We start from the raw sequence: 18,941 nt of genomic DNA on the forward strand, positions 1-18,941 counted from the left end.
TGTGTGTGTGTGTGTGTGTGTGTGTGTGTGTGTGTGTGTGTGTGTGTCCTTTCATTTCAGCTCCCCTGGCTACGGCAGAGCGAATAAATAAACAAACTATTCTTTCAGATTCTTTTGTAATCTTTCTAAGAAAACCATATACTTTGCCACAGCTCTCAAGCCACTCTGTGGTATTTAAAATCTTTAGAGGAGAAAGGAACACGCGTGCAGATGTGTTAAGAGGACACCTGCTTCTTTTTGGTCTCTGAGCACATTCTTTCAGGTTAGTGGAGCTGCTGGGTGGACCGCCGTGTGTCCTTGACAGTCCTATTGAAAAATTAAACTCCCTCTCCCCCCCTCCCCTGCCTCTTTCCTCCCCTCTTCATGCACCCATTTCTCCTGTCAACCCTCTTGAGCACGGTGACAGGTCATAGGTCAAGTTGCTAGCATTTCCAGTCTGTGTTCTCCTCCGAGGCTTTAGGAGCTCATTCTGTCAAGAAAAATGTGAGAGAGAACTTCAAGCCATCAATCATATTTTAACCAAAGAAATCTGCATTTTTTTCTAAATGAGCAAATATGTTTGCTTAATATCAAACAACAAATTTGTACACTATTTGTTGTCGCCATTTTTACATTCTGTGATCGTGTTTTTTTTCATCGTCATTGTTGGAGTCGGCCTCTTCTGCGCATGATTCAGACTGTGTAACTGTGCACAAAGTATTCACAAATCATGCATGTGTGCTAACTGGATGTGATACAGAAGACATATCGTGCATTTCACGTGATGTGTAAAACAAATTAGAAGTTGCCAAAGCATTCAAGGTCCACTTTCGTGCTTGTTCTAGTGCTTCAAAGCTTCCCAAGTTCAGGAATGAACCCAAGCTCAACTTGAAAGCTAACTTGGATGGGAAGTTTGGACGGCAAGACATCTTGTCAAGAGAACTGGTTACACGGAAGAGCGGATCACAACATATCACACAGACATTTTTTTGGGGGACATTACATTGACTTCCATTCATTTCTGGGAGACTTACACGAATCATAGCCGCTACCAGCCTAATCCTAACTCTTACCCTAACCTTATATGTTGTGATCAACATATTGTAACATATCTAAAGCCATAATCTCCTCATGGCTTGTACAGTGTATACACTGTGTGTGTGTAGATGTGTGTGTGTGTGTATATCGACTCCCTATGATTTTAATGACATCACTTATTCATGTCCCTGCTATCCCACACAGGTCCACTTAAGACCATTGTCACTACACCCAGTTTGAGTGGTACTGATCTGCATGTCATGTGATGCACGCATGTGTCTGTGTCACTGTTTACTGGGACCTGTGTGTGTGTGTGTGTGATATCTGTGACCCGGTCAAACATTGGATATGACAACAGACAGCCAGTCAATATCAGTCAATGCCTCTGTTAAAAATATCAAACCAACATCATCCACCACTTAATCGCCTCTTTGTTTACTTTTCCTATCATCGCCCTCTGCACAGAAACATAATCTTTATCTAAATAACTTGTTTTGTTCTTTATCCTCAAACAAAAGCTCAAAGCTGGAGGCTGAGGCCTGATTGTGGACTTCATGCTGTCTCACATGACGTCCTTTTCTTTCTCCTCTCAAATCTGTGTCTCCAGCAGCCTCCCTCTAAGCCGTGGAGAGTGGCCCTCTTGATCCTGTGGAAGCTGTTTGAAGAGTTTCAGTGCTCCCGCCTGCTCTGACTGACAGCTGAGCTCCGCTGGCCAGTCCCTGGCCTGAATCCCCCGGCTTTGGGCCTCTGCAGCCGGCTCTCATCCAGGCCTGATCCCACAGAGGAAAGCCGCAATGCCGTCAGGACGGATTTGACAGTCCTCGCTCATCCCAGGGATGTCCAAAGTGCTTTCACAGTGGGTGAACGAACCCCTCCCACCCTTGCTCCTCGCTGCCCCAGCCAACTAGAGTGTGACAAGCAAGTGTGTGTGCACCAGGTATGTGAGCGTATATCTGTAGCTTGATTCCATTTTTTTTTTTACCTTTCCCAAGAAGGCTATATTTTCAGTTCTGTATATGTTGTTCTATTTATCAGCAATACATATATTAAAAAGCACCTCACAGGGCCATGCCCGAATTGTCAGTTGTTGGTGTGGACGTTTATAAAGAACACCTATGGTCCTTCGTCAGAAGTGAAAATGTTGCCTGTTTCAGTCCAGGAGCACATGGGAGTTATTGTATAATCCAGTGAGTCATTACATCACTTTATGTTTAGCTCACAACTCCTAAACGGTGAGGCCTAGATGCTAAATTCTGTTTTTCCTGGATGGGCTGGTTCAAGATGAAGCATTAATCATAAACCATGCACACAGCTGTCTGAACAACCATTTTTTATTTTTTTTCCAATTTTCGGTTGGAGAAAAATATTTGGATATGGTTCATAAAGGGTATTATATACTTTTTATGTTTCATATTCATTACGTTATATAATAGATACAGGTATACCATACACATTATACGTTCATTTTCATATGCATTAGAAGCAGTGCATACCAACGCAATGACATACTTGTTTACAAATCACGTAACATATATATAATACACAAAATATATGTGCATGAATATACAAAGCAGGGAAAGTTTAGGACACAACCAGTACGGACACAGCTGTAAAAGTATTATAAGTATAGTACCCCAAAATGACCCACGTGTCTGACCTATCTGACACATAACTCTGTAATGCATTATGCAATTCCAACCAACAACACACTTGCACATACCTATTCATCATGAAAAATCGGACACAGCTACATGTTGAATGCAGCAACATAAGAGATACGCTGGTATTTAGAACATATAAGGCAAAAGAGTGGAATTAATCCAAAAAGAGGGCCAAGGCGTGTTTTTATTGATTTGGTTCAATGGGTGGCAGGAATGATCTGCATGACTATCGCTGAAGTCATGTTTGTTCGTCATTTGTTTGTTGACCCTTTGAAGAGTATTCGAAGACATTGGGCAAGGTTTTTTGGTTGGTGCAACTTTTTCCCTCTGGATCATTATTCAGTGAACATGTGTGTCAGGAGACAGACAGGACATTGACTGGGTCAGGAAATGGCTGCAGTGTGTAGACAGAAGAGTGGGAGCTGAACTTCATTGATAAACCTCTTTCAGTCCCAGAAGAGGAAGGAAGCGGTGCAGGCTGCGGGGAGGGAGACACTATAGATCCAGGATTGGGACAGGAGTCCAGCCACTGCCAGCCATTGATTAGATCACAATCAATCAGGAAACCATTGAGCGGCCTGCTCCAAAAATAGAGTGAAAAAGCACCTGAGAGTGAGCAGTGAACCCGGCTGGCTAGGAGTCACAGCTGACCGTCCCCTCTCGCTCAGACCGCTCGAGCCAGGAAGTGGTTCACATTGTTGCTGTAAACCTCTGAGATGTGTTTCATAATGGAGCGTATGGGGTTATGCCACTTGAACTCTGACCCTCAAGCGTTATTGACATGTTTCCTTGTTCATGGGTCAAATCCTCTCCCCTGGAGCCAGAGATTTTACGTCTGTAGCTTGGCTTCTGAAGATTGTTTTGATTTTGCATTATTCATTCTTTAGTGTATAACTAACTAAAGTATAATTCATAAGCTGTTGCCCACTTTGAACCCTTGACACTTGCTTGCAACCAATTCAAGCATATGTACACCGAGTGGTTGTTAGCTGGGTTTTTACAGATTGAGTATGCACTGAAGCTGTATCATGTTATACATACGTACATATTTTGGTGAAAGTATTAGGAACATGTCAAGCGTACTAATAGACAGAAGAAGTTGATTATTTTTCCACATACATACGTTTTTGTGGTAAGATATTCTTATAAACTTTTTCTCATTTTCGTGGCGTGAAACGCTTCATGACCTTCACAGTTCATTCTTGACCCTGGAATAAGAAACTGACGAAGCAACTCAAGATCCACTTACTCACTCGTTCTGGAGCCTATGGATTGTGCAGCAGATGATGACGTAGTTTACTCCGTTTGATCATGGAAGTTTATTTGGTCAAACTCCACATTACTGTTTTGTTAACCGCCGTCAAAAATAAACTTCCAAGGAAAACAAAGCCCTGCAATTGATCTGCAGTCCTAAAGAACCCTATTATTAAGACTAGTCATTAGTGACCAACCAACTTCCCTTTTGTTTGGACTGGGGTTCAGGCTGAAAATACCCAGTTAAAGGGAAACTCAAGAGGGGAAGAGGATTTTGCTTTCATTCTCTTAATCATCATATTTTCAACTGTTTTTTTCCAACCCTTACACCTGCACTCCCTGGAGAAATCTTTAAAAACTTCACACAGCAACTGACCCACATAAAAGCATTTTTCTTCTTCAGTTTACAGCCCAAAATAACTAGAGTTACAAGTGAGTCCGAAAAAAACAAACAACAACAGCTTGAACATGGCAGCAGTCAATTCCTGGACATACCTGTGTGATAACAGAGAGAATATAAATGTTCCCCTGAAGCGAAATATCACTTTAAGCGGCTTCACTTTGTTTGGGAGCCAGCGAGCCGACGGCGGTGCCAATGTGGAGTAAATCTTCCTGGGTTTGTGTGTTACAGCCTAAGAGAGGGAAGGAGGAGGTCAGAGGAAGACTTGGGAGGAGGAGGGCCATGCAAGGCCAGCGGTAAGACTCCCCGGTCCTGCCCACGGGAGATAAGTGTCTGTCCACCTCCACTTCATACACCAGACCCTGATAATATGTACAGTATGTATATATATATATATGGAGATGCACACACACAGTATCCAGTTTATCTGCTGGAAGAGGTTTACACGGACCTCACATCCTGAGCCCAGAGTGCACACAAACACACAAATGCATTTTTTACACACATGAACATATCTAAAGATAGAGTTAAATGTGACGGGGACAGCGTGCATCCGACGGTGGCTGTGTGGAAAATCGGCCTGACTAAGCTCTGAATTTACATGGCTAAGCAAAGTTGTTAACCCTGGGAGGCAGGGCCAGAGAGGGAGCTAATGGGATTTCTCTGTTAATGAAATTTATGAAAGAGAGTGAGAGAAAGAGAGAGGGAAGGAGTGTGATGGAGGGATGGAAAGATAGGAGAAGTTGTAGTAGTAGTGGGGAAGGACCATGCTGTTGATCAGTTATGCAGTTGGTGATTTATCGTGTCACGTCATTGAAACCACATAAAGAGATACATTTCCTCACTTCCTGCTTCAAGAATTTAGCCGTATAAACTTCCTACTTCATTGTTTGAAAAGTTGCTTTTGGAAATCTTCAAAAACTCAACTTGCATTTTACAGGAACAATGTTCTGGTACCTCAGAATAATGTTCAAACCTCGGTAGTATTCATTGGAGGGACTTTTCACGTGAATAATTGTATTGCTCTTATAATTAAACAAACCGAAAGGAGGCATTTATAACACTGTAACATCCCAGCCTCTCACTTGAGTTGAGTTAAATAAGACATTAGGTCTATTCACACATACTGACGGATAAAGTTGACATGTTGGTTTGGGTTTCGTCTCCGGGGTCCAGTGCTGAAGTCGACAGATGCCCTCGGGCTGTGTGAGCTGGATCTGGGCCTCGCAACACAAACCTTGCTGCAGCAAGAAGGTCTTGTTCCCCCTGTTTGCCCCCGAGTGAGTGGGCAGAAGATTGTGATGAGCGGGGAAGAAGAAGGGGGCAAGTGTTGAAGTGAGTGAGGGTGTGCTGATGGGGGAGGAAATTAGCCACGAGTCTGCACATTCTCCTGCGCAAACACACAAACACACACACACACACCTACGTTTTCCCGGGTTTGGTTTGCTGTTTTAGTTTGATGCTGAGGCAGATTTCTTCAAGACCCTACCCCCCCCGACACACACCTCACCCCTTCGCCCCTCTCGCCCTTCCGAACCCGGCACAGTCAGCATCGGCGCGGCGACGCCAATCGATGCTCCGCGCCCCGCTGAGCGTGTCCACAGAAGGCCGAGCGAAGGGCCCCTCCGCAGGGGATTGTGAGAAATCTGATTTATGATGCCCACGGTGTTGCTGACCACTAACTTTTGCTCCCTCTCTCTCCGTCTTTCCCTTTGTCTTTCCATCTTTCTCACGCTCTCGCTCCCTTCTCCCCGTGACTTACCTGTTTAACTCTCTCTTTCTGCGCAACGTCGTCGCTTTATGAAAATGAGAGCAACCGTCGAAGGAGCATCTGGAGCCTCGAAGAGAGACTGGAGAGAAAAAAACAGAAGTAAAATGAACTCCACATTGGAGCAATGAGAGGGGTCTTTGGGCACAAGGGAGTGACTAGAGGATGAGAAGGGGTTTGTTAAGGAGGATGGGATGAGATAAAGAGTTGGTGAAAGAAAAGATGATTCCATTTCATAGGGATCTGGTTGCAGAAGGAGGAGGATGTAGAGAGGATTTCCATGGCTGCTTTGGTGCTCAGCCTCTCTCATCTGCTGTTGTCCCTGCCCTGACACTCCTGCTGATGTTTTAACCAGCCCGCAGAGCGCACACACCCATCCATCCGTACTGCATCTCATCACATCACACATGTTCTGTGTTTGCATCCTGATCTCTGAAGGTCTTCCTGCATTACTTGAGAGCAAACGGACATGGTCTCTGTGACGAAGAAGTTTTAAGGGGATTCAACCACTGATGCAGAACTGTGAGGGTAGCAGCTTTGATTCTGGCAAGAGACATTACGCCTGCAGGTTTGAGCGAGCCAGCAAACTATGTTGGCTCGCCATGTTCATTTCAAGCTAGCAAAATTAGCTAGCTAGCTAAAGTTGTATCAAAAATGTTTCCCTAAAAGTTGGCTAAAACACTATACAGAGAGGGCATTTTTGTAATTCCTTTTTTCTTTTCTTCAATAACAAATACTTTTGATTTAATAGGCTATGATTTGGGGCAGACAGCTAATTCCTTGCATCATGTAAAACCCTACTTTACTTTGTTAGCTTGTGGATCTTAGCATAACAATAATAACCTGTGCTGTGGAACTAAGTGGAGGGAAATCATTCATATATGAAGAGGTGAATGTAAAAAGTTTTTCTCTTTTTCTTTCTGTAAATTTCAGCCAATTTGAGGCAGAATACGCAGCCTATGTTTGGCAGAATAAGACTGCAGTCTCACACTGTAAAGAAGTGCTTCAAGTCTTATTCCAAAGGTAAGTAAGTAGCCCATGTTACAAATATCAACATTACTGTCCCATTTTTCTTTCTAGGAAAATGAGTGTAACAGTACTTTTCAAACTATTGTTTATTGGAAGACATGGATTATTATGAGTAGGCTACAGCTGGCCTACCTGTGCCTAAAAACTCAACAACGCAACTGAAACACACAAAGCAGGCTGTTGTCAAGGTGAGTAAATGCATGCAAACACGCTCAAAAATAATCTTGTCACAGTGACACCCACTGTGTAATAGACGGTGTGTGTATCACAGTGACACTGAGACTTGTCTGAGTGTGTGTGTCCTGGCTGCAGGGGGCCTCCCAGCCCCCCGCTGTGTGAGGGACCGGCTCCTCCTCGGAACCGGCTCCTCCTCGGAACGTTCATTCACCACCTCCTCCACTTCAAGAACACAGTAAATTAGAAAGTTAACGCACTGATGGGGCGGAAGATTGCTCTGCTGGGCTGTTGTTTCTGTGTGTGCGTGTGCGTGTGTGAGTAGTAAAAGCAGCTCCCCAAACAGCAGGAGATATGCATTAGACTAATGTGTGATTAAACACATCCATGCATGTGATTGGTTGATTTATCGGCTTTGACAGTGGTAACTGGCTGGTTTTATAGATCAATCATGAGGCGGTGGGGAGGGCTTGGCAGGTGATACATGCTTGTTAGGATAGTGAAGCATCAATACTGTAATCTTTATTAAGCGAAAGCATTAATTTCACTTTCCATCCCGAGCTAAACGTTTTAGAACCAAAACTACATAAAGAGATACCAATGTGTTGACCGTTTTATCGCCTTAATTACAAATAGTCATGTGAGCTTTGTGCAAATTAAAAAAAAGAATTCCTGTAGTTCCAAGAAGGCAGTTAAAGGTTCCCTCACTAGCTTTATCCAGAGCTTTCAACTGTATCTCACTGTTTTCCTCAGCTGATGCTGATAGTTTGTCATGTTTGCTCAATTGACATGAAAATGGCTCAGCTACTTAGGTTACATCATGACAGTTGAACCATGCTTTTGTCAAACGCAAAGGTTTATGCTACATGCTTAGTGGTTGTCCACGCTTGCATAGTGAAACAACGGATAACACAAAATAAAACACAAATAAATCACAGTAGAATTGAAGGCTAGATTAGTCACCGGGCAAAGTGCCCCAGAACTCCAGGTACCTTAAAAGCCCCAGATGTACTGTCAACTAAACTAAAGCATTATTAAATGGCCTCAAGGTGGATCTTAATCATGTTTGCTAATGTTAAATAGGGTATTGTGTCAAATCTAGTTTTAAGACCCTCGTTGTTTTAGGTTTTTTGCTCACATATTCCATATCCCTAAAATAAGAGTTTAATGCAATTACAACACAATGCATCTGGTATCAGTGAGTATTTTTGCACAGAGAGTGAGAGGAACACGGGATTCAATGCAACTATTTCCTTATTTTTATTTTGCTGCCCCTTGCTGGATGATATTTAATGGTAAAAATATAGAAAAGCAGATGAGAAAAATATCACCTTGAATCTTGAACTTAATGTATCAAGAGCCCTCTAGTCATCTCCTGTATGTCTCCTGTCTGCATCAGTAGCAAAACCCTTCAAGGCCTCCAATAAACAGCACCATGATAGCTTGCTGTGAGAGAAATTATACACTGCATGGTTTGTAAACATGCAAAACCAATGGTGTTGTCCTATAACCTCAACTCTATAGCAGACTGCTGTACACAAACAAAAAGCAAACATCCTGAGGATCATTAAAGGGTTTTAGTTGCATCCTATCACTCTCTCTCAGTTGTAATTCTATAATCACTGTGAAAGGAAGATGTATATTTAATACCTCATCTTGCTGTGCTGATGATGTGGCATGTTTTGAAACATTTGGTTTCATAACTATATCAATACCTCATCTCTTTTTCATGCCATTGATGATCGTCTCTCTATTCAGAGGCAACATCCGCCTCTGAGGCAAATAGAAGCACTTAGCTCGGCTTATTTCAATACCTGATTGAAATCTGCTGCTTTGCTTTATTGAGACATCACCACTCTTCAAGATGACCCTGTCTTAAAGTGGTGGGGAAAAAAAATAGTTTGTGGTCAACTACGTGAGGAGATGGATGGATTTCACAGGACATTAAGTTGATGAATACGAAGCAGATTTGTTGAAATCAGTTTTCAGGGCAGTTCAAATTTGTCATGCGTGTTTTATCTGTGTGGTCGTTTGTTGAATCTGCAAAGGGGGGAAAGTTTGTTTTCATAGGCTCTGTTTTGAGACTAAGCAGCTCTGACATCTCTGCTACCCACAATCCCCTGCGGGAGGTGCTGGCTGTTAGCGGTATTTCCCCGGTGACGGCTTGGGCTTTGGCTTTACACCGTGTTACAGCAATTAGATCTCAATTAGCTCGAGAGTAAACACACGGAGGGAGAGAGACGGTGTGTGTTGGAGGGAGAGCTGTTAGCAGGTGTAAAACGGGCCTGTTCTCTATGGGGTCTTGTTTGAACCTCCGAGTCCCACGAGCCCGTACTGTAGCCCTGTGGGCAGGATTCAATCTGCAGCTAAACACACACACACAACAGAGACGACTAAAACACACAAACTGAATCCATGGCGATGCATCACGAGGCGTTCAGGTGCCTTGTCTTTGACAAAAGTTCAGAACAAATGTTGGTGATCGTCAGTCCTCCACGTTTTCTCCTCTCCGTCTTGTTTCTTCTCCTTTCTTCCCACTTCTTTCTCCTCTTTTCTTCCTCCCTTTATCTCTTCTCATCACCTCTACTCTCTTCATTTTTTTGTTGTCTCTCCTCTCCTCCCCTCCTCTCACCTGTCCTTCCTCTTCTCCTCGTCCTCTCCCCGTCATCCTCTCGCCTCTTTGGTCTCCTTTCCTTATTCCTACTTGTTAATCTGCTCTCGTTCACTATTTTCTTCTCTCCTTTTCACTACTCCTTTTCCCACTCCTGTACTTTTGTTTTCTCTCCTGTCCTTCTTATCCATCTTCCTTCATCTTTCCTTCTTTCCTCCTATTCTCCCACCTTTACATGGTCTCCTCGGCTCCTCTTTTCTCTCCTCACCTTCTCTGCTCTCTTTTCCTTCTTCCTTTTCACTCTTCTCCTGCCCATTTTATCCTCTCCTTCACCCTTCATCATGTCGTCTCTCCTCTTCTCCTCTTCACTTCGGTTTTTCATCCTTTCATATTCTTTTTCTTTATAACTTATATCCTTATTTCCAATATTTAATTTGTCTTTTCTCCTCGTTTCCCTCCTCAATTTTTCCGTCCAATCTGGTTACCTCTTCGTATGTATCCTCTCCTCTATGACTTTTCATCCTCTTCTCCTCTTTTTCCTCTCCTACCTCCTCTAATCTTCACATTTCCTCTTCCCTTCTCACCCTCTGGCTGCTCTCCTCTTCTTCTTCCCATCTTTTCCTTCTCTCATTCCCTCTCTTCCACTCTGCTTTCGTAACCCTCATCTCCTTTCCTCTTCTTCTTCCCATCTTTTCCTTCTCTCATTCCCTCTCTTCCACTCTGCTTTCGTAACCCTCATCTCCTTTCCTTCTTCTTGTCCCCTCTCCTCTTGTCTCCTCTCTTCCCTCCTCTACCTTCTACCTTCCTCTCCTTCTTGCTGGGTCTCTGCTGGGTCGCTGTGCTTGTTGCGGGTGATAATCCGTGTCACGGCGGCTGATTGGGGATTAGGACTAGCAGTTTATTCACGGCAGGGAGAATGATACAGCGCTTAGCGGCACAGGCTCCTGTGGCAGCCGCTCTCTGCTGAATTAGCAACATGTTTGAATGAGATAAAAGAGACAGCTTACCCCACCGCACTCCACCACCTAATCCCTATACAGCTGTGAAATGAGCCGGGCCAGCCGCACCACACCTAGACCCACGCTGGCTGTCTCTCGTCCTCCCTCTCTCTCTCTCTCCAACACACATACCCACACTGTTTGTACTATACCTGCCTGCACACACACACTGGTAGTAAACTCTAATTCCTAACTGGAAAGCCCTCAGAGAGCGCATACCTCCACCAAGGATGCACAATCCTCTGAATGTGTCATTTTAATAATATTAAATGATATATATATATATTTTTTTTTTTATCAAAATACACGCAGTGATAAACAATAATGTTCACTGACTGTGATTTATGCACAATACTTAAATGCTGCAATGGAATTTTAGGATTCTGCACGAGGATGAACTGAGCATACTTTAAAGCGAGTCATGTTGCTGCAGCGTTACCTATAGATGGATTGTCATCACATTTGACAGGATCACTCAGGCCATTTTTTGGCAGGAATTCTATAATGTGTTCATGACTCATGACAGCCATGTATGGAAAAAAAGTGTGGGATGAAATTTATGAGAATCTTTTTTTTCACTCAAAATAGGGGATCTTCCACAAAAATGGATTAAAGTGAATTTCTTGTGTTAAAGGAGCTGAATTTAACATTCTGAACATAAATAAAGCAGCAAACAACTATTTGCTACCTGAGCAGAGAATGAAGTAACTTGTTCTCTGTGTGTGTAGTTAACCCAGCTTCTCCTTCTCCTTGCTTTGTTGACATAGCCGGGTTGCCGTGTTTGCTTTTAGTGCATATTTGTGCATATGAGGGTGCCGTACCACTTAGCCCTACTGCACTGTTCTCATACGACGGTGACAGATGGTAATGCCGTTTCAACCTACAGCATCGTCGCGGAAGCTAGGCACCCGACTTCTGGTTCTGTCGGGTAAACACTGTTACCTCTGTCAGCACTTTCACTATTGTTTGCACTGTTAGCGCGGTTAGCACCGTTAGCTGTGAGCCGCGTGCTCACACTAGTCATGTAGAGAGCCGAGAGGCAACTGAAATGCTCACAATCTCGGATCTGGCACCTTTAAGCGATGTAATTCATGTAATTACACATTTTTAACACTTTTCTTTACTTTTGTAAACATTGACATGACACGGACCAACAGAAAACCCCTTTGACAGTGCTGACCTGTAAGTGAACAGAGGAAACAATCCTATAACTGTGTCACACCATCTAGTTTTATATATGAGAATATAGTCAAACTCTACCAGAGGGTAAAGTGCTCTACAACAGAGTATAGTCTGCAGTTAGACGTAGCCTAAAGCCGAAGTCAATGGTACAAATGGCAGAACTGTTTTGACTGTGCCCTTTTCTGGTGTGCTTGCCACATAAGTCAAAATATAAGTTCATTATTTAAATGGCCGCATGGTGGCACTACTGAGTCCCAATCTGCACCAAAACCTACTTATTTATTTCTCTGTTAAATTCCTAACATTCACAGACTTTCATCAGAATGTCCATGTATCTTGCTCACTATCAGACAAACAAAAACCGAAACCAAAAGCATAACTTGACATGAACAAATATCAAAAACAAAGGCTAAACAAATCACATCAACATTATTATTATAATGTGGTCCCATCAAGGTGCAATCATGAGAATTGCTTTTTCTTTCTCTTTTTGTCATTTAGACCCAGATATACAAACACTTTAATGAAGCACCAGTTCTATTAGTTATAGTGGAAAACACAGTAACAGCTGCACATTATGGGCAACATTTGGGATCCAGGTTTCAGTTTCCAGTTGCATTTATTTGAACAAACTACCTTTGCAGAAATCTCCAGACAGCGGGAAGTTGAGTTGATTTGTTGTTTGTTATTTTCTACATGTGATTAAGCTCTAAAAATAGCCTCCTCTTCCTCCTCAACACACAACAATTTGAAAACCGCTAGGAGACAAAGTGTGGTCCATTTTGTTAATGGTTTTGGCCAGAGGGGGATTGGCCATCTCCGCCAATAAGCCCGGCCGTATATCTCACTTCATTTGGCTGGTGTTGTGTCAGCAAAATAAGGCAGGGAAATAATAATGTGCGGCTATCTACATATGGAGAAGTAATGAAGGAGAGAGGGACGGAGTGGAGGGAGGACAAGTGAGGGGAATGAGCACAGGAGTGGAGAATTACAGCTGATATTAGAACTGTAGGATTTGCAGTCGTCTCTCTTATTCTGTGAGGTGAACAAAGGTGATTCACTTAAAAAAAGCAAAGCAAGCATTTTTATTCTTCACTGTCTCATCAGCAAGCAGTGAGACGTCCTGCACTCGTGTTTTATTTGCACCATCTTTGTGTCCCAATATTGGTCTCTTGTGAATTCCATCATCGGTCATCTATGGGACGCTGGGCCCTGCCTGGTCACATGGTTTTATTTTTACCCTGACTGACGCATGTGAAGCTGATGCACATCTCGTCATATCAACAAACCTGAAAGTTATCCGACACAACTTTTGTCACCACCAGGACTGATGAGAAGGGAAGATGTTTTCTCCAGGGTTTGGTTTTCATTTTCTTTGTCACTACGCCTGTTATTTTCAAGACTGGAAAAAAAAGGAATTGCAGATGTTAACTTTGACAAAGATAATCCCTGGTTGCACCACTATGTCATCAGAAAGTGTGAGATGATGTCCTGGACTGAAGGGAAACATCACGGGAAGCACCTCAACACGAGACTTACTGGGAAAGCTGCCTCAGGCTGCTGTTAACGAGAGCAATGTAACACAGTCTGACTGATTTGTCAGTGATAAACACACAGCTTCTCAACACCTTTTGAACCCAAAGAGAACCCAAAATATATTCGCCACCACAATGAAATGTCAATCAAAGAAAGTTATATTATATTATAAGCTTTTAAGTCTCCATATTAATGGTTTAAAATGAGTCTTTAACAGGATGGAGAGAGTAAAAAAAAGGAGTGATTACACCTGGTACAATAAACCAAACATTACTCCATTACACAGGAACACCTACTGCAATTGCAAATGTGGTGCAAAGATTTAATTGATTTTTTAGATCTTGACACGTAAAATAAAACAAAAAAAGTTTTCACCAAACCAGATTTTGCATTGAAATTATTTGTATGAGCCATGCTAGTCATTTATTTTTGTTTTAGTTAATACCATCTTCCTTTAATTGGATGCCAAATTTGTAGGTGTGGCCTTTTTGATATTAAAGGGAATCAATATAAGTTTAAGTCTGTGCAATTGTTTTGAATATTTTCCCATGGAGAACGGAAATGAAAATTGACCTTACCTATACATTTTTTTGGCAATATAGGTTTGAAAAGATCATAGTTAAGTTTCACTTTCCGATTGGTTCTGTGTCGTAAATCCTTCTAAATATAGTTTACACTTAAAGGGATATTTGATTTTTTTAGGTGGGCTTTATTCAAGTGGCTAAAATGCTGCTGCTGCCCCCGTCCACAACACTACATTGCTTTGCTCCCATGTTAGTACTCCTGTCTGTCATCTACAGTAGGTTATACACTAACTAACACCCAAACTGGCCCTTTAACTGCAATAACTCTTACATGCATCGTTTAGTAGCGACCACATTTAGATTACACATGGAACAAATCAATTATCAATTAATATCAATTATCAAGATGGGAAAAAAAATCACTCTATAAGGTTTATCCCTCACTAAGCAGTGAGTCTGACTCTGTTTCAGTCTTACATTACAAACAGTTCATCATACAACCTGAACATAACGTTCCTGAATAGGATTGAGGTATCTTCCAGTCGTGAATGTCTACATGTGTATCCATTCTCATTCCTCAGTATCACTAAGTATCAACGCTTGGTAAGTGCCCCTTGACATCTAGGGTTCCTTCTAGGGTTAATGTGTTGGAATGTTGTGTCAATATACGCTCTTCACAAGCTTAGTGTCCTTTCAAAATAAACCTCTGTCATCACTGGAGGTTAGATTTAGGCAACAAAAATTATAGAGTTAGGTTTAGGAAAAGTTGAGTTGACATTAACTTTACTTTCGGGCGACTCGGGACACTATCGAGTAACTAACAGCTCACGTCACTTGAGAGTGACAGATGAGCTACGTGACGAGCGACTCGTGACTAACGACTCAGGTGACAAAATGTCAACTATTTTTAGTTCCTCGCGGGACACAAACACCGGTCTTTTGGATGAGGGTCTTGTATTTGTTCGAACCAGCCACCTCAGTTTCCACCCGCTCGCTGTAAGCAGACTCTCACGTAGCTTATATTACGTCACATGCTCTTACCGTCCACTCATGTCGCGGGAGGGTTCACATTGGAGTTAGTTGAATGTCTCATACGGCCGCTAAATGTGGCCTCCTTGTGCCGATGCCGAGGGGGCAATGACTAACCGTTGGTATTTGACGAGTAGTGAGTGAGAACGGGGTTGATGTATTCTGATGCAGATCCAGATCAAGCTGCAGTTAAAAAAACATTTTGAGCTTCTTCTGTAAGAAGTTCATGCAGTATTGTCAGAGGTGTGTTCTGTGTAGTTTGTTTTGGTTCTTGATCTCCGTCTCGGGGCTCAGAGGCCATGTCAGTGTCACTTCCGCGTGCCGCCGCCTCAGAGTCATCTTTGGTTACCAGCGGATAAGCACTTTTCCCCTGATTGGTTTAGCCGGCGTCTCTTAATATCATATTGATGATAATTTCCCTGTAATGCGCCATTTGCACTAATTGTGATGCAGGGAGTGAGTAATGGCATGTGACTGCAGCCGCTCCCCAGCCACTCCTCAACACTTAATCTCCTGATTGTCCCGGAGAGACGAAACGTGACAAGATCGCCATAAACAACCTGCTTCCCCCCAAACACACACACACACACACACACACACACACACACACACACACACACACCTACCACAGCCCCTTCCTCCACTCTGGTTCCCTCTACTGACCTCTGTCCTACGTCTCTCTCCCTCCATATTGCATGCAGTTTTTGACTTTTTTGAATTTCTTCTCTTCTTTTACCCTTTCTTTGTCCAGTTTTTCTTTACTCCCTCTCATTACTGTTGTCTAGCTGCCTGCCCTCTCCTGAACTAGAACAGACCCGGTGAAAACATACCAGAACCCGGCGTGCACATAGACATTTTTTTCATCTTTTTAAAAGAGACCTCATTCAAATGGGACTCGAGGACAATCAGAAGATGTCAGAATAAGACCTGGTTCAAAGTACAGCGGACTCAAACAGTCCAAATGGAGAGGAAACAAAATCTCAAATCCCAACAATAAGCTGATTGGTTGATGTTGGGAGGTGGGATTAATATGGAAAATGAAAAAATATGTTCAAGTTTTGTGAAAGTAAAGAAATGCACAGCAAAATAATGGGTGTCTTTTGAAAAATTGCAATCAAACTTTCCAAATTGCTGCACGTGGCCAGGCCAGCACCTTGCATGCTAGCTTACGCGCTGTGTTCGTGAACGGGTGAATGAGAGGCAAAGCACTTTTGGATGAAAGCTGTGCTATATAAGCGACTCACGGAAGGCACGTTATTATCCTGCAGTGATCTGAACCTAGAGGACTTGTGAAGACCTCTGCCACCTGCGTACGTGACTTTTTTTTTCAACATAAGCTAAATTAATCTTGACTCGATATCAAATAAGTAACCAGAAATACAGTCTGTCTACTCTTGTAGAGACACATATAACTAGATATATATGCTAATACCACTTACGCAAATGAAATCATATAATTGGCCATAACAGTTTAACCTTTGAACAATGAATTACCGCATGTCTGTACTCCATATGCAAACCATTTACATAAGAGTGCATAATTTAACTGCACAATTTTTCATAACTTTCATCAGGCTACTAAATCCTCTTCTACCTCAGTGCAGTTTTTGTTCACAGAGGTTTCATTTTACACACAGACAGTGAACAATCACACATGACAGTGGACCAGCTGATTTTCTCCTCTTTATCTCTGCTTTTGGTGTGAAATCGATGTAGGTGGCCCATCTCCAGCCCTGCAGGGGGGAGAACATCAACAAACCTCCAAAGAGTGAGGGCAGCAGCGGGATGGAAATCTGGAGAAATTATGATCATGGAAACGAATAATTCTGTTGGTCATAGGTAGAATCACAGATAGGAAATTGTCGTCTGTCTTTATAAATATATACAAACTGATTTATATCTCTATGCGAGGAAAATAAATTAGATATTTGAAAGAAAGCTATTTCCTTGCACTGGATTGTTTTCTCATCCTCCCTTCTCTCTGAGCTGGAAAAGAGGATGAGCTGCTGGTTGGGGGTGTAAAATGGAGAGCAGAGGGTTGAGTCAGGGACTGTTAACCCCAAGGGAGGTTCAGAGCATCGGACCCGATTCCCAGGCCATCTCATTGTTCCCGGCCCGGCTGTAATTTAGGAGGAAAGCGTCAAAGCGGCCATAAATCCTCCGTGTGCCGAAAGCGTCCCAATCTCAATCTGTCAGCGAGGCACTGGTCAGCCGGTAAATACCTATCGCCTGCTCTTCTTCAAGTGATCACACACATGGGAACACACACACTCAGTTTTGTTTGTGTGCATGTACATACGTTTCCAGTTCTACATGATGCTGCTCTTGCTGAGGAGGCAAGTTTTCAAGATGAGTGCGAAATGCACAGATGTGCAAATACACTCACACAGCACACTCTTAAAATATGTAGGCTGCCTGTTTCAGTACAGACATACAGCAGACAGCCTGAAACAAAGAAAAGAGGGTAATGAGAGCAAGTTACACACAGTTTAGATTACAGCAGCTGCTGAGTGTTAAACCATACATAGTCCTATTATAGTTCACTGGTATATAAAGCCTAAAAGCAGCAATGTAATAAATAATCAGCTGCATGCAAAAGTCCTCTAATCCATTTTTTGTTTAAGTTAAAATTAGCATGCAGTTTTGGGGGGATTTTCATGCCTTCAGATAGAGTGAACAAGGAGGGAAGAGAGGAAAGAGGCAAGGAAGGATGAAAATGGGAAGAAAAGATTAACAACGTTAAGAAGCAAGGACAGAAAAAAGGAGAAAAGTAAAGGAATAAGGAAAGAAAAGAGAAGAAAAATGACTAAGGAAGGCAAGAAATAAGGACAACATGAAGTAATAAGGATTAAGAGGAAAAGAGAAGAGGAGGACAGATAGAAGGAGAGAAGAAAAGGAAATGAAGAGGGAAAGATGGTAGAAAAAATGATACAAGAAATATGAACAGAAGAAGGGACATCAGGAAGGAAGGATGAGGAAAGGAAAGAAGGAGAATGTGATGAGGAAAGAAGGGAGGACTGAAGGAAAGAAATAAGCAATAAAAAGAGGAAAGAATGGTAAAGTGAAGAACAGAAGCCAAAGGAGGGACTTACAGTGCAAAATATAAAAAAGGAAGGAGAGAAGGAGGACAGGAGAGAAGGATGGAGAGAAAGACAAAATATGAATGATTAATAAAAGTAAGAAAGACAAAAAGATGAGAAGAAAGAAAGAGGTTTGTTACTCAATGTTTCTCTCATGTTGAATGAACGGTAAATCTGAAAAACTGCGAACTTCAAGGATAAGATGACTTCTTTCTCTTCCTCTTCTCCTGGAACTTTCTGCACATGTCTGATCCGAAGGAGCCAACATGGCATTTTAGTTAAAACAAGGTTACAGTGAGACGTTGGCTCCTCATGCAGGAAACTCCACTTATTACTAATCAATCATTGAACCTCACCTGAAGACAGTATGCTACACACACACATACACACACACCATACACAAAGGTGAGTTTCTTCTGATGATCTCGGGGTCTCTGTCCTTTATTTTTAACTTAATTAAAAGTCTCTATGGACACATAAACAGATAAACACATACGTCCACACAGTCAGCTGTGTGTAGAGACATCCTCGTGTCGATCAATAACGCTCATAGATTGTCAATTAAGTTCTGGAAGGGGAATGAATGGGATTTGCATACATATAGAGCAGGGTTTACCCATGCGCTCACAGGACGTCCTAAAACTGCTGCCCTCAGCAGGCTGGCCCATCGGGGGGGGG

Source organism: Anarrhichthys ocellatus, unplaced genomic scaffold, assembly GCF_004355925.1.
Source record: "Anarrhichthys ocellatus isolate YVR2014 unplaced genomic scaffold, GSC_Weel_1.0 scaffold102, whole genome shotgun sequence".
Lineage (NCBI taxonomy): Eukaryota > Metazoa > Chordata > Actinopteri > Perciformes > Anarhichadidae > Anarrhichthys > Anarrhichthys ocellatus.